The sequence below is a fragment of the Lactuca saligna genome, chromosome 2, assembly GCF_052625555.1.
Source record: "Lactuca saligna cultivar CGN05327 chromosome 2, ASM5262555v1, whole genome shotgun sequence".
NCBI lineage: Eukaryota > Viridiplantae > Streptophyta > Magnoliopsida > Asterales > Asteraceae > Lactuca > Lactuca saligna.
The window spans coordinates 94,487,989-94,500,789 of record NC_136418.1 but is presented as its reverse complement, the minus strand read 5'-3'; positions in this window follow the sequence as shown (position 1 = coordinate 94,500,789).

The following is a 12,801-nucleotide window of genomic DNA, read 5'->3' as shown; positions in this document are numbered from 1 at the left end:
ACTGACTGGGACCTTGTCCCCTACATCAGACCGAAGTCCGGAATTAGCTGCATCGGACCGAAATCCGGAATCTGACTGAGCATATCATAACATAGCATAAACATATCAACTAGCATAAGCACATAAACTGCATACTACATCGGGCTATAGCCCGGAACACATAACACATAATTCCTGTTTTAGCCACGAAGGCAGCAAACATACTAAAACTACATCGGACCGAAATCCGGAATCTACTACTAGCTAAATGGGTCGGCATTGTGGCCTTAGACCCATTCCTATTAGAAGGAAACTCACCTCGTGACGCTGACTACTGAAATCTTGAATAAGAAATCCCTGACGGCTGCTCCGACTGCTTCCCAGCTATAATGGGAAATAAACACTAAATCAGAATTGGGATTCCTCTATGGGTAAAATAACCATTTTACCCCTACTATGGTGTGGGACACAACATGGTCCAAATCTCAATTCCTTCTAAGTACATCCATAGCCCCACTATAGGCCCGCTAATGGCCCAATTTGCTATATTGGGCCTAAAATCCTTTTATTGGGCCTTACACAAGCCCAATACCAAAACTTTGGTCCTTAGCATCTGAATTCTGATGGGCCATAAAGGCCCAAGGAACCTAAGCCTGAAACCCAGCCCACACCGAGGCCTAACACTCAAAGCCCAAATTGGTGGCGTACGCTGGGCGTACACCAAGGTACGCTAAGCGTACTGGCTGGTGGTCTGTACGCGGCGCATACTTCCTTGTACGCCCAACGTACAACCTTGTTAAGCCAACTTTTCATTAAGTGCTTAATAATTTGATCCAGAAGCTACAACTCCAGATCCTAAGCTTATTCAATTCCTTAAGCCATAAAGTTGCTTACTTGATGGCTTACAAGTCTCATAAAGACTCAAACTCTCATAAATAACATTCTACTTCCATAAAAGCAACTAGATCTCATGCATGGTTCCAAATAAGCCTCAAAGATCGAAACTTTACTGCTATGGGGACACTTGAGCTTCAATGATAGCAATCCTAAGCTCCAAAAATGAAGTTGTAAGATAAAGGTTCCTCCTTTGGACCTAAAAAGGTCCAAATTTCCAAAACTCCTAGATCTAAACTTACAAGAGGAAAGTTGAAAGCTTTATACCTCTTTTGAATTCCAAATGAAGGAATGATCCCAGATCTATGAGCTCAAGGCACTAGTGTTCTCCTTCCACTTCTCTTCTTCTTCTTCTTCACAAAAATAAGCTCAAAGATCAAACACACACAAGCAAGGAGCAAAGGGGACAAACTAGGGTTTCTCTGGGGTGAATGACAAGTGAGGAATCCAAATGGGAGCCTATAATGGGGTTTAAATACATCTCAAACCCTAAAATTAGGGTTTTTCTCCCTGGCCGCGTACGCTGGGCGTACACTATGGTACGCTGCGCGTACGCCCCTCATCCACGCGATTCATTTAACCCTTTATGCCAAGCGTACAACGGGTTACGCCCCGCGTATGGCTTATGGGCAGACTACATCTTGGTCCAACAAAAGGACCAATCTCATAACTAAATCTATTATAGCCCAAAATAAAACTCGAGAATTAAATAAACTTATACCTCGGGAAAAACGATCATTATAAATCTCCCCCACTTGAATCAGACTTCGTCCTCGAAGTCCGCTGCTACTGAATCGAAAAATAACTTTGGGTAATGTTGCTGCATCTCCTCCTCTGATTCCCACGTCTACTCTGAACCCTTCCGGTGCTGCCACTGCACCTTTACTAGCTGAATTACCTTGTTCCTCGAGGTCTTTGTCTTCCGGTCCAGAATCGCGACCGACCTCTCAATATAATTCAGGCTGCTATCAACTTGAATGTCTTCTAAGGGAACAACTGCTGACTCATCCACCAAACACTTCCTCAACTGGGACACATGGAAAGTGTTTTCGATCTGGCTAAGCTCTGCCGGAAGATCCAATCGATAAGCAACCCGACCCACCCGGGCCAAAACCCTAAAAGGACCAATGAACCTTGGGCCCAACTTGCCCCTCTTCCGAAACCTGATGACACCCTTCCAAGGTGATAACTTCATGAGGACCATGTCACCTTCCTGAAACTCTAAGTCCGATCGCCTCCTATCAGTGTAACTCTTCTGCCGACTCTTCGCAGTCTGCAACCTACTGCGCACCTGCTGGATCAATTCTGTCATCTTGAGCACCACTTCGGTGCTCCCAATGACACGCTGACCTACCTCGACCCAAAAAATCGGGGTCCTACACTTCCTCCCATATAGCATCTCGAAGGGAGTTCGGTCAATACTCGCATGGTAACTGTTGTTTTACGAAAATTCAGCTAACGGAAGATACGTATCCCAACTGCCACCGAAATCTAGGACACACGCCCGAAGCATGTCCTCCAGGGTCTGAATCGTCCTCTCACTCTGTCCGTCCATTTGGGGGTGGAAAGTAGTGCTGAAATAAAGGCGAGTACCCATCTCGTCATGAAACCGCTTCCAAAATCTGGAGGTAAAACTCACATCTCGGTCTGATACCACTGAAACAGGCACCCCATGACGTGCCACCACCTCTCACACATAAATATCAGCTAGATTCTCAGCTGATATGCTCTCCTGGATTGGTATAAAATGGGCACTCTTCGTCAATCAATCCACTATAACCCAAATCGCGTCCACTCCTCGAGCGGTACTAGGAAGCTTAGTGATGAAATCCATGGTGATATCCTCCCATTTCCACACAGGAATGTCTAACGGCTGCATCTTGTCATGAGGTCTCTGGTGCTCTGCCTTAACCTTCCTGCAGGTCAGACATCTTTCCACATACCGGGCCACATCCCGTTTCATGTAGGGCCACTAATAATCGGGTCTAAGATCTTTGTACATCTTTGTTGCCCCTGGATGGATCGAGAATCGAGACTTATGAGCCTCATCCATCAGCACTTGCCGTACTCCACCCCAGTACGGTACCCAAACCCTCCCATGAAGGGACAACAATCCTCAACTATCATAGTCAAATGAAGCTACTCGACCTACGATCCTATCACACTTCTGCCGCTCCTCGTTGAGGCCCTCGGCCCGTGTCTCCTTAATTTGCTCCAGCAATGGAGTAATCACTGTCATCCTCAAACAAATGTCTCTAATCGGTGCTGCTGCTGCCTTGCAGCTCAGGGCGTCGGCCACCACGTTAGCCTTCCTTGGGTGATAAAGGATCTCACAGTCGTAATCCTTCAGCACATCTAACCATCTCCTCTGCCTCGTGTTCAGGTTTGTCTGGTCAATGAGGTACTCAAGCTCTTGTGATCCGTGTAAATGGTGCAATGGACCCCATAGAGGTAATGTCTCCAAATCTTGAGGGCAAACACCACTGCCCCCAACTCTAAATCATGCGTAGGATAGTTAGCCTCGTGAGGCTTCAACTGTCTCGAAGCGTAAGCTATCACACAGCCCCGCTGCATCAACACTGCTCCCATACCTGCGATCGAAGCATCACAGTAGACTACAAAATTGTATGTCCCTAATTTGCCTGTGTATCAATTAGATCCGTTTGATGGTGCGGAATCTCAATCAAACAGATGATGTCAGATCAAATAGAAGAGAAGGAGAAGAAGAATAATATGAATCTTTGTATGTATTGATATGAATGAATATCCGGATACAAAAGATTCACACACACATAAAAGCTCCTGTTTCTTTCTTGTCGTAAACTCTCTAGGGTTCATCAATCTGTTCCTCACACCCTAATACCTATATTTATACTAGGGGAACATGGGCTGGAAACAAATGGGCCGTAAATGAGTTTACGACCGTAAGGTGTTTACGACCGTAAACTCGGCCGTAAACTAGACCATAAATTCATAAATATTACAGAAAAATACAATTGCCCAGAAAAGTAAAGTATAAACCATATTTTGACCCAACAATCTCCCCCTTGGTTTATAGCTTTCTTTTCTTAATGACCCAACAAGCTCCCCCTAAAAGGTAGCTAGCTCTTCTTGTCAATCTTCAATGGGAGCTTGGCTTCAGCTTTAACCTTCGATTTCTTCACAGCATCAGGATGAACATATTAATCTTCAGTGAATGACTTCATCTTGAGCGCTTGAGGGTTTTTTTTAGAATTTGGCATTGAATGCACATTGGGTGAGGAGGCTTGACGTACTGATTCTTGAAAGATAGTGCTTTCAGCTTGAGAATCTTCAGAGAGAACATCAGAGAGAACAAATCTTCTAGATCACTTCAGCAGGTACAACAATAGTAGCAGACTGATTGAGAAGGCTTCAATGCAATCCGTCACATAATATTCAATTTCCGCTTCGCCTTGCTTTTGGGGTTGAAGGATTGAATGTTGAAAGAATAATCTTCATTTCTTTCTCCTTCGAATGTGAATTCTTTGATGCTCACGGACGAGGCTTTGGCTCGGAAATCTTCAACGCAAACTCCATGAGTCTTATCTATACCTGAAATCACTTTTCAAGAGAAAACAAAACTAAAAGAAAACTTAGCACACAAATTAAAACAAAAACAAAAATATTTTTGGATTTTTTGATTTTTCTAAACAAGAAAAAAAAAACAGAAATAACACTATTTTTGGATTTTTTTATTTTTCTGATTTTTCTTTGATTTTTGAGTTTTTCTTATTATTATTTTTTTATTTTTAATTTTTAATTCTCCCATAAAATTTAAATTAGAAGAAACTATGACAAATTTAACAAAAATAAAAATGATATCTAACTTTAAGAGTGATTTGGGATCAAAGTTTTTAGACAACCTTTATCCACTTGTCGGTACCTTCTATCTTCACGTCTTTGTCTGCTCGATCGCCGATATTGTTGTCCACTTAAACACGAAAAATTATGACAGATTTAGGACATACTATTTGTTACAAGACAGGGTGAAGTTAAAATCCTAAGATTTACATCTGATCCTAATTCCTTAAATACTATATCTTAAGGACCATTCATCCGACGACGACCAAGGATATTGTTGTCCACCTAAAGTGAGCAGCGAGATCTACAAAAAATCTGTAAGAGTTCAATTTTAAGTGTACTGGAATGTGTTTCCCGCTTCCTGGTATGCCCCAACCATCAAGAACTTCTAGAGTACTCCTTACACCGGGTGATCAGACAACCATTCAGAGAGAAGATAGATTCAGAATTTAATAACTTATCACTTTAGAGGGGTTGAGAAGTAGAAAGTTGCATATGTTGTATACCAGGTCGAATTTGAGGTCACACAAAGGAGACAACATATAGCTAACAGATAGGAGGAATTTCGTAGATATAACATGCAGAGAAATAGAGTTGCATATGTTTCAATCCAGGTTGGATCTCTTCCAATCACGCAAAGGGTGTAACATATGACTAACAGATGGAAAGAAAGAAAATGAAATTCTAGAGACCTAATTTATCGGAATTTACTAGTCGCCCCATCCAACCGGAATTAAGGACAAAATCCACACATCGAGGAAAAGGCTAACCACGGTTCCAAGTACGGGTTCAATTAATGTGACGAGTAGATTCCCATATATATCTCCCTGCTCAACCTATCCGAGCGTCGTATTGTCAGGCTAAATGGATCTAACTAGGTCAAGATTTGTCAAGTCTATAAATTTCCTAAGTTCAACTCTGCCTAGTAATGTCCATTTTAAAAATTTTCATGCCTACTGATGCATCAAACCAGAGCATAGACCCCTCAACTTTGGGTACGTTACGCAGAATCAGATTGCCTATTATCACTTGATAATATCACTTCCCAAAACAACTCCCTTAAGCACACTTCATAACCAACATTTTATTTTTTCTGATTTTCTAATGTTTGTGGATTTTTTTTTTTAATTTTTGTTTTGTTTTTATTTCTCCCCCTAAATTTGTGCATAGGAGAGAAACGAAAATAAATGCGCAAATTTAAACTATCCTAAAACAAAAATTATTGTTTAAAGCGAATCAGCTTAAGAAAAACTCAGGAGTATAGAGAAGAAAACTCAAACCGTAAGTCACCGATTGAATTTGCATCCAGAAGGTCTGAAAACAACACGCATAATCTCAAAACAGATCGAAAATTCTTCATTAAGCACTAACCCCATGTGATCCCTTCTTTTCTTCCCTTCTTTTCTTTCCCGGAAAGGACACAAACTCTCGAACAAAGTTATGAGTGTTGTATATTTGAGAGATGTCCCCTATCATATGCCAGGAGCAGCCACTACCAACAAACCGAAGTCTGATAATATGCCTCCATAGCTGCTCCGACACAGAGCGGGATTAATTGGTCTTTGGAACCCAGTCCATTTTGAAACTGGGTCGATGTTTGTCATCAGTGCAGGGTACTCTCTCCTATGACATATCCTGCTTATCACAAACAGAAGACGATGAAATATTAGAGTCATTAGAAGAGTTGGGAGTTTTCACCTTTGGAACCCATCTATATTTGGGTTTAACCCATTTCTTGTTCGATCCGATGGGTGCCTCGACACTTGCTTTGGAACTTGAAGCTGTCTGCCTAGATGACTTCGACCTAACCGGTCTTGGTTTCACAGGAGCATCTCTTGAACTAGACTTTTGGGCCAACATTCCCTTCTTGTTCTTGGGAGTTGGATGCTTGGCCTTGTGGGTTTGATTCTTGGCCTTCTGCGCGTTCCAGTCACCATTGTATGAATGTGACCTGGAAGGGTTTCTTTTGAAGTATCTCCCACTTGGCACATTTTTCCATCCTTGTGCATTGTAGGGAACGTATGCACGATTAGGACAATTTATGGAAATGTGTCCAAGTGTTCCACAGTGAAAACATGTCTTTTTCTTCACTATGAAGTTGTTTCTTCCTGCCCCTGGTGGCGTATCCTTGCCTTGTCTCTTGTTGTTCCCATATGCACAGTTACAACAGGCACTCTGTTTAGCTTGAAATGGTGGCCTGTATTTACCAACGGCACGTTGATTAGAAGCAACAAATTCAGAGTTCAAGGGGTCGTTTGTTTGTTCAAAAGAACTCTCCTTGTCCTCATCCTCTGTTACTTTGCCTACACAACAAGTAGCAACATTAGTATCTTAAATATTAATAATTCCTCCTGACACAAATCCAGCTCGTTTGCCATATTGAAGATGTGGCTCCCTGTCAGTTTCATCCTGTGTCATAGGGATGAATGTGTAGTTATGATTATAAGGAGGAGGTACACTATCATACCCTAACCCTTGTTTTGATTTTCTTTGAATTTTAATTGGATTTCATATAAGGACTCGACTGTCTGACTTGATGCAGTATAATTTTTGAAACTGACATCTGTTTTTCCACAATTAATTTTTAAAGCGTCAAGTTCTTCAGTTACAGTAACAAGTTGTCTCTTAATATAGTCATAATTTTCACACTTGTTGCTATACTCTTCCTGAAGTTTCCTAAAGTCCTTGGTTTTTGCTTCTAATTCAGCCTTCAGGGGTTTCTGTCATTTCCTGAGTTGATATCCTTCATATATTAGGTCCTCAACTTCTCTTTTAGATATATCAATTTGTCCCCGAAGAAATTTAATCGTAGCTTCACAAGCTAGAGTACATGTAACTTCAGTGACCGGAGTGTTTTCAGAACTCATTGTTTCTCTACACTTCAAAGCATCAAGTTCTTGAATTACATCAGTAAGACTAAGATGATTGAGATCTTTTGTCTTCTTGATGATAGCCACGTTCATATCCCACGATTTCGAAAGTGAATTCAGTAGCTTTTTGTTTATCTCAAACTTAGACAAGAAGATCCCAACTATATTCATCTCAGTAGTAACTGTAGTAAATCGCTGCAACTGAATTTCGAGTGTTTCTCCAGGGACATAATCGAAAATGTTGAAATTTTGTCTTAACATATCCTGACAACTCTCTTTCATGTTTTCAACTCCCTCATAGATCTTAAAATCAATTAAAAAGCACAACTAAAAGCCAAAATCAAACTTAAAAGTCAAACCCTTTGATTATAAAAGTTAACCTTAAAAGTCAAATTTAAAAGTTAAACTTAAAAGTCAAGCTTGAAAAGTCAAACTTAAAAGTCAAATCGAAAAGTTAAATTTGAAAATTTAAAGTTAAATGAAAAAGTCAAAGTTTAAAGTCAAAGGTCAAAATTGGAAGTCAAAGTCAAAATTTAAGGTCAAAAGTTAAAAATAAAAGTCAAAAATTAAAATATAATTTTATTTATTAATTTTAATTTATTTTATATTTATATTTTATTTTATTATTATTATTATTATTATTATTATTATTATTATTATTTTTATTTTTTAATTTTGATTAAAAAAGGAATTTAAAATTAAAAGGAATTGAATTTTGGGTTAAAAGTGTCAAACTTTGAAAGATGAAACCGAGAATAACAGGTTATAGTTTATATTTCGAAGGAAAGAAACAAAGATGCTTCTAGATGAGTTGGGTAAGGTGCAGGTTTGTTTAGTGGAGGTTGCGGGTTCGAAACCCAGTAGCTGGAAAGTCGCCCACTTTTTTATTTGAAGTTGCGAAGCGAGCTGCTGCTTAGCCGTGATCCGAGCCGAACCGAGGCCGCAAACCTCCGGCGACCGTGAACTGTTTCAACAGTAAGCTCCGGCCGTGAACCCAGAAACCATAGCTGCAAACTCCGACCAAAAACACGGATTTTTCGATAGTACTTGATCAAAAACCTTTTTTTTATGAAAACCACAAAGAACAAACCCCCCTTATTTTTGCGAGATCTATCCAAAAGCACAAAAATATTTCGAAAATAAGATCAAATAATGCCCCAAATCTGATAAAATTGACTGATACAACCAAGCTCTGATACCAATTTTATGTCACTAATTTGCCTGTGTATCAATCAGATCCGTTTGATGGTGCGGAATCCCAATCAAACGGATGATGTCAGATCAAATAGAAGAGAAGGAGAAGAAGAATAATATGAATCTTTGTATGTATTGATATGAATGAAGATCCGGATACAAAAGATTCACACACACATAAAAGCTCCTGTTTCTCTCTGGCTGTAAACTCTCTAGGGTTCATCAATCTGTTCCTCACACCCTAATACCGATATTTATACTAGGGGAAAATGGGCTGGAAACAAATGGACCATAAATGAGTTTACGGCCGTAAACTCCGCCGTAAATTCATAAATATTACAGAAAAATACAATTGCCCAGAAAAGTAAAGTATAAACCATATTTTGACCCAACAATCTCCCCCTTGGTTTATAGCTTTCTTTTCTTAATGACCCAACAAGCTCCCCCTAAAAGGTAACTAGCTCTTCTTGTTATTCTTCAATGGGAGCTTGGCTTCAGCTTTAACCTTTGATTTCTTCACAGCATCAGGATGAACGTATTAATCTTCAGTGAATGACTTCATCTTGAGCACTTGAGGTTTTTTTTTCTTCAGAATTTGGCATTGAACGCACATTGGGTGAGGAGACTTGACGTACTGATTCTTGAAAGATAGTGCTTTCAGCTTGAGAATCTTCAGAGAGAACATCAGAAAGAACAAATCTTCTAGATCACTTTAGCAGGTACAATAATAGTAGCAGACTGATTGAGAAGGCTTGAATGCAATCCGTCACAAAATCTTCAATTTCTGCTTCACCTTGCTTCTGGGGTTGAAGGATTGAATGTTGAAAGAATAATCTTCATTTCTTGCTCCTTCGAATGTTGTTGCTGCCTTGCAGCTCAGAGCGTCGGCCACCACGTTAGCCTTCCTTGGGTGATAAAGGATCTCACAGTCGTAATCCTTCAGCACATCTAACCATCGCCTCTGCCTCATGTTCAGGTTCGGCTGGTCCATGAGGTAGCTCAAGCTCTTGTGATCCGTGTAAATGGTGCAACGGACCCCATAGAGGTAATGTTTCCAAATCTTGAGGGCAAATACCACTGCCCCCCAACTCTAAATCATGCGTAGGATAGTTAGCCTCGTGAGGCTTCAACTGTCTCGAAGCGTAAGCTATCACACGGCCCCGCTGCATCAACAATGCTCCCATACCTGCGATCGAAGCATCACAGTAGGCTACAAAGTCCTCCACTCCCTCTGGCAGGGTAAGAATCGGTGCCTCACACAATTTCCGCATGAGGGTCTCGAATGCTGCCTGCTGCTCAGGCCCCCAACGAAACACCACCGACTTCTTAGTCAGTCGGGTGAGCGGTACTGCTGTCTTGGAGAAATCCTGGATGAATCTCCTGTAGTATCCTGCCAAACCTAGGAAGCTCCGGATCTCGGATGGAGATGTCGGGACCTCCAACTGCATCATGGCCTCTATTTTGGCCGCATCTACCAAAATACCCTTCTGGTTGACGAGATGCCCAAGGAATTGCACCTCGCGCAACCAGAACTCGCACTTGGAGAACTTGGCAAAATGTATCTCCCTCCTCAAAATCTCTAGCACCTCTCTCAGATGCTCCTCATGTTGCTCCTGAGTCTTGGAATACACCAAGATATGATCTATGAATACTATTACAGACCGATCCAGCATCGGCCTGCACATGCGATTCATGAGATCCATGAAAGCTGTTGGAGCATTAGTGAGCCGAAACGGCATCATCAAAAACTCATAATGACCATACCAGGTCCTGAAAGCAGTCTTCTACACATCCTCACCTATGACTCTCATCTGATGATACCCGGAGCGTAAATCGATCTTGGAAAACCAAGACGCTCCCTGCAGCTGATCAAACAAATCATCTATCCTCAGAAGTGGGTAACGGTTCTTTACCGTTACCTTATTCAATTCCCGGTAATCTATACACATACGGTGTGACCCATCCTTTTTCTTCACAAACAAAATTGGTGCACCCCAGGGCGAACTGCTCAGCCTGATGAACCCCTTGTCTAGCAGCTCTTGTAGCTGCGTAGATAACTCATGCATCTCTAGGGGAGCCAATCGATACGGTGCTTTGGCTATCGGAGCCGCACCAGGAATCAGGTCAATCCTAAACTCAACCTGTCTCTCGGGAGGTATTCCAGGAAATTCCTCTGGAAATACATCCGGGTAGTCTCGCACTACCGGAACATCATCAATCGTCATCCTGCCCTTCTCCCGAGCATCTATAACATTAGCAACATAACCGTCACAACCCTGCTAGAAATAGCGCCACGCCCTGGCTGCTGAACATAAAACTGGCGCACGTTGTGGTCTCTCACCCTAAATCACTAACTCTCCCCCACTGGGAGAGCGAACCCCCACCGAATGCAGCTCACAATCTATCACTGCCCCATTGGGGCTTAACCAATCCATGCCCACTATGACTTTATTCCCTCGTAAGGGAATAGGGACCAAGTCCACCGGAAACTGCTCATCGAACAACTGTAAAGAACATCCTCTATGCACCCTTGCAACTCTAATGGTCCTATCAGCTGCTATCTCAACCTCAAGAGGACAATCTAGCTCTCCAGGAGCTCTGCTGAACCTCTTGCTAAGCGCAAGAGAGACGAATGATCGGGTAGCCCCCGAATCAAACAATACTGAAGCTGAAATGCCGTTCACTGAGAACAACCCTATAGAAAACATATAACCATAAGAAATAATCAATAATAAATGCAGAGATAAGGGAAAAATACACACCCGTCACTACGTCAGGAGTCTCCCGAACCTCCTCTGTCGTCAGTTGGAAAGCCCTACTCTTCCCCACCGGCATCTCAGCTCGGCCCTGGCGTCCATCCGTAATCCTCAAAGTAGCTGGAGCAGGTGCTGACACGTTTCCTGTAGCAACTAAACTCGGACACTGGGACTTTTTATGTCCCCTCTGATTGAAATGGAAGCAAATCAGATCCGATGCCGTAACGGCGGTAGTAGTGGCTGTATAATCTCTGCTAATATGTCCAGTCCGAACGCACTTGTAGCAGCCGGCACTCCCTGCATTGCACCCCCCATCGTGCAATCTCCCACACTTTCCACACCGAGCATGGCTCTGCTGACTCCTAGCTCTGGGATCTGAATCCTTGGGCTTCTTGCTCGCATTCCCTGTACCTGGAGCCGCCTCCGACTTCCTCTTTTTCTCCATCTCAAGGTTAATCTCTCTCTCTCTATCTCTCTCTCTCTATCTCTCTCGAGCCCTAGCAATCATGTCATCCAGCATTTTACACCTGGACCGACTCACGAAATGGAGAATATCACTCCGCAGCATCTCATGATAACGAGCCTTCTTCATTTCCTAATCAGTCGCGTACTAAGGAACAAGAAGAGCCCTCTCCCTGAACTTGGCGGTAATCTCCGCCTTCGTCTCTATAGTCTGGGTATGATCCTGGAACTCACGTGCTAACTGCTGCACCTCAATAACCGGTGCGAACTCGGCCCTGAATCTGGTAGTAAAGTCTGCCCAAGTCATGGTATCCAAGGCTGCGTCATCCCCGATGGCATGACCAATTTCCTCCCACCAATCCCCTGCCCTGTCCTTCAGAAGACAGGACGTCAATCTGACCTTGTCCCCCTCAGGACATCTGCTAGTGCGGAAGGCGTTGGCCACATCCGCCAACCATCTGGTGCTTGTTATGGGGTCCCATGCCCCGTGATAATCCGGAGCCCCGCATGCCTGGAACTCCCTGAAAGTGAGCGTGCGCGACCCCATCAGGCGGCCACCTCAGCACGGAAGGTGCTCAATTTCTCGTCCATCATCTCTAAGATACCCTCCTTGATCGAAACGAAGATCACAGGAGTCTGCTCAAGTATGGTGCAAGTAATCTCTGAAGAGAGAAACTCCCTAGTCTGCTCATCCAACTGCCCGGCCTCCGGGCCTGATCCTGATCCCCCTCCGGCACCTGAACTGCCGACTGTTGGTCTAGGGCGTAATACCACCATTCTGAAACACAACATTATAAACGTCAGGAACACTGATAATTCTCAAG